At 32.7% G+C, this 4,847-nt stretch overlaps 1 pseudogene; it reads right to left on the bottom strand.

Moving 5' to 3' along the window:
* Nucleotides 1-2,603: 2,603 nt before the first annotated feature.
* LOC143533705 (zinc finger BED domain-containing protein DAYSLEEPER-like) lies at nt 2,604-4,593 on the bottom strand (annotated as a pseudogene).
* Between the last annotated feature and the right edge of the window lie 254 nt (nt 4,594-4,847).

The raw sequence follows: 4,847 nt of genomic DNA, 5'->3' as shown, positions 1-4,847 counted from the left end.
TAGTTTGTTTTAGTATTTCTTCAAGTATATACGCCTTTTACACTTGTTCGTTGTACTGCTCACTTTTCACTAATGTTTTTAAGCTATTACGTTTAAAAGAAAAACATTGTGTTTAAGAGTTAAACGACGTGGCAATACTTGAGGTGGTTACTGATTACATTTAAAGAGCATTATTTTATGCACATCATTTAGTCATTTACCCTAAAAATCTTTATTTTATCGTATATCTTTGCACTAGCTTAGTTACCTGTGTATTATACGGGTTTAACAATTTAAATTATATAAGTAAATAAGAAACTCAAGATATATGAAATATCCTCAAATTACATTTGAACCATAAATCATTTCATAATTTTGTAAATTGATGACATTATTATAGTTTTTTTTTCTTGTGGCTATATCACCACGTCATGTTACAAATTTTAACAACTCAGACAAATTATGCATACAATGAGATATTATTGTGGGCAAACATATAACCTAAATAGACTAACATATATACGTCTTCAAGCTTTAGCACAGATTAATTTTTCTTTTGATGTTAGTAGTTTAAAAGAAACCAAAATGCAGAAAATGTTACTTTTTAAAATTGACCTCTATCAAATTAAAAATATCTTGACAAAAAAATATTGACTTTGAATCTAACCCAAAACCAAATTTTAAATTTCCAAATCAGTTTTTTGATATGTCACTAAAGTCTTAACCCCAAAGATTTGTCATCAAAGTCATTACCTGAAAGTTGAAACACACTTTGGCCTGTTAACTCTTTTTAAATAAAAATTCTTTTAAAAACCACCTCGACCTTTATCAAATTATGAATCAATTAACAATATTTTGCAGTAAAAAAAACGTTGTTCTAAACTGCCCCTCGTTAGAGATTATAACCTGAAAACATTTTTTTTTCCCAAATTGTCTAAAACCCTTGATTCGGTTTAACTAATCTATTGTAAAAAAATAACCATGACACAATACTCTTTTACACTCATAAACTTATAAAATTCCGATGATCGATCCTTATTTTCTTAGCTACTTTGTTGTTTTTTCACACGTCTTTGTTGGTTACTAAAAGGCTATTTATAATAATAATGATGATGATATAAATAATATTAGTAACAATAATATCATTTTTATTCCATATTATTAGTATATATTAATTATTAGTTTGTATTTATTATGAGTATTTATTACTTATTTGTATTTATTAGTTCATATGTGGCAAAGTAATGGATTAGAAAGCCTTATGTAGTGTCACATAGGATAGAGAGATGTTAAGAGATGTCATGTGGCATTAGGGATTTTCTTTTATTACTTATATAAGATATAAGATGTAAGATGTAAAATGAGTTTAAGAAAAATAACCGGTTATATAATGTATTAATGTTGACTAAAACCAGATTATTTGGTCTGTCTTTGGCTTTAGTAATAAATGTACTAACCTAGACATGTGCACGTTGATGCTGTGTCCTTATTTTTAAACCTAATCCAATTGGTACAAAATTCACACATTTTAAACATCAATAACGTACGTATAAATTTTTTAACGCGCCCTTTAAAATGATTTATAAAAAACACAGTTAACAAAATGTAAAAATAGCCGCTTAGGTTGTATCCCAGTGATAAGAAGCAAAGCTTCTTTAATGGGCACTTAGGTTTAGTGTGATACGGGTATAATAAATAGGGTGTGTTTAGCTATTAAAAATTGTACAAATATATCATGATTATAAAATCTTACGTATGATAATTATAGCAAATCTTTTATCTAAATGCATAATTAACGAATATCTAACAAGATTTATGGTTAATATTGGAGTTTATAATAAAAATTTTGACTTTAAGTCTATAAAGTTAGAGCATCTGCGGGACTAGAACGCTTTATTTGTGTATGCTCGTTTGAGTGAGGTGGTAAGGATGGACGAGGAGGTGGCAAACGGTAGCGTTCTAAGGGTTGTTTTTTGGTGAAATTTGTGGGGAAGCGAGAAGACAGGCGGGGAAGTGGGGCCCACCGTCTCTCTCTCATACATACACATATATTATATAACAATTTAATATTTTTAATGAGGTTTGTGCTGGTTTGATGTTAATGTGTTAATAAAAAAGTGAGGGTTTTCGAAAAAAAAGTTTAGATTTTGAAGTAACGTTATCAATGGCTCTATTTTGTTGTTGAACTTAACAAGAATTCATACCCAATAATTAGATTATTGGCAAATGAATTCCAACATCATATGAATTATGAAATGGAGCACTCACTTTTGTTCAAATAAGGCACATATTTTTATAGACATACTTATTACCATTGATAATGGGCTGGGCCCATAACTGGATTTGCTATATCCCTTTTTCAGTTATGGTTAAATTGATGTTGAGACTCAAGATGCACACTCTTTTTTGTTATAGACCATATCCACTCAAAAATATAAAATAATAATAATAATCATATAATACTTTAAAAAAAAGGGGAGGGGGGTAGAAATAATTCATAAAAAATAGTAAAACCATATAATTTTTTCAAGAGAGTAGTAACCAATATCCCAAAAGATTTACATTATACCATAAATCCATGTTTAACAATAACCAAAAGGAATTAAAATCTTGCAACTATTTTCTCAAGAGTTGAATATACCATATTGTGAAGTTCCATGTTGCATCCAATCTTTTGCACAAACAAGTGCTTCAACAATAGCCGGTTTTAACGAACAGCGATATCGATCCATCTTCTTACTCGTCACATCAAAAACCGAATCTTGAAAACTTGTCGAAAAAGGAATCGACAATATGTCACATGCTAGTTTTGATAAAGTTGGATAATTTCTTCGGTTTAACTTCCACCAGCCCAAAACATCAAACTCTTGCATCTGTGGTAACACGGACTCTCCTAAATACTGATCAAGTTCGGGTTTCATATATGCATATTCGGATACGAAAACATCAAAATCAGAAAATATTTCATTTTCATGAGTCCCGGTTTTCAAAACCTCGATTTCATTATCAACAAACGTCGGTGGAGGAAGCGTTTGCACAACGTAATGGATAAACAGCTCATGAACACCAGCATTCACAGCGTTAATCCACTGGCCCGCATCCTTGCCGTAAATTCTGGCAAAACTAAACTCCACAAGCTTCATTTTAAACCGCGGTTGACAACACCAAAAAGCAGTCTTTCCAGTATATATCAAATCGTTCGTGCATTGACCGGGTCAACTTTCTAACAAACGGATCCTGACTCACCGATGCATGCTTTAGCTTGAGTTGTATCTTCCATGCTTCATGAAAGAATGCATTCGCAGTCGGATACGTGGGGCCCGTTAGAACATCAGCAGCATCAAGTAAGAGTTTCAAGTATGTACAGAGAACGTCGACTTGCTTCCACTCGGCCATCGTGAGGGTATTTTGGTAATTTTGGACCAAAGCATCCAAACAAGAAAACACCTCTTTTAACTCACTTGCAGCTACCAACATATGATATGTTGTGTTCCATTGACTTTGGTCATCAAGCACAAGACTTTTCACACTCGGTACCTGAAGCTGAACTTTGAGTTCGTTAAACCGTTCTTCGCAAGATCTAACCGTCACCACATACTTCACGCTATCACGAACTTTTTTCACCGTTTCCGATAATACCCCTAACGCATCTTGCGCAAGATGACACAAAACCCGTGCATAACAACTCCCAATCAAGAACTTCCCTTTAAAATGTAACGAGTCATCAAAATTTAACGAGTTTTTGACTGAAAGTAAACTCATCAAACTTTTTCTCACATCTTTGTTTGCAAAAGATTCATCAAGAGTTACTGCAAGCAACTTGTTCTCCAAGTTCCAATCATTAATACAAGAACAAACAGCATGATCAAAACCAGATTCCGAATCAGGAAACGGTAACAAAACAACCGAAAGAATCTTTCTATGCATTTTCCAATCATTGTCTACAAACTGGCCCGTTATGAAAACATACCCGATACTTTGATCAGTGGCCCGGTACTCAAGAGAGAGGTTAACCCGACCAGTGCAGCTCCTAACCATATCGAAAAGTGCCTGCCTTTCTCTTTGGTATAACGCCAAGCAATCGTGCTCAACCGTTTCCAGGGGCAAAATGGTAATTTCAGGTTGCAGTGATTTTAAACAGTTGAAAAATGCAGGACATTGTATCATATCAAGTGGATATTCATGCATAATAACCATCTTTACAATATCCTGCCTGAAACCATCTTCATTAAAGGATAAACTTTTCGGTCTTGAAGCTCTTTTACGACGGTTTCTTGGGAGGCTATCATCATCATTATTATTATTATTATTACTATTATTAATATTATTTTGAGAGATTAATGGTATATTTTGATAATCACTCTGCAGGTTCATTCGGATAGCGGGACAGATTCTATAATCAATATGTCGCACCATGTGACTCGTGCCGGATGATTTTTTGCCTTTAGTATGTGCAAATGTGTCCTTGCAATACATACAACGGGCTCGGGTGCGTTCAGCATCAACGGTTTCGATAGTAAAATGTTCCCAAACCATTGATTTTGTTTTTCTAGTCTTGTTTTTCTTTACTGAATCCACATTAGCAAGTTCATTGCTGGTTGCAGGGTTAGCCATCATTATTAATTATATGAATACCTGCAATAAATAAATAAATAAAACAACATTGCACTATGCATAAGTAATCATTATGATGATATGATAATAACTTAAAAAATAGATATGGCTTAAAATATAAAGGGCATACTTTTACTTTGCATCCAATAAGTAATCATACAAATAAATAGTTATATTATTAAACAACAAGAGTGTAACAGTTTGAAGATAACATTGCTAACAAATAACATGTTTCTTTATCATGTGTTCTGCAT

Source organism: Bidens hawaiensis, unplaced genomic scaffold (genome assembly GCF_021521415.1).
Source record: "Bidens hawaiensis isolate Kalapana, Puna unplaced genomic scaffold, B.hawaiensis_p1.1 tig00009828_1, whole genome shotgun sequence".
Classification (NCBI taxonomy): domain Eukaryota; kingdom Viridiplantae; phylum Streptophyta; class Magnoliopsida; order Asterales; family Asteraceae; genus Bidens; species Bidens hawaiensis.
The sequence above is the reverse complement of the archived record's forward strand: the minus strand, read 5'-3'. Positions and strand labels throughout refer to the sequence as shown.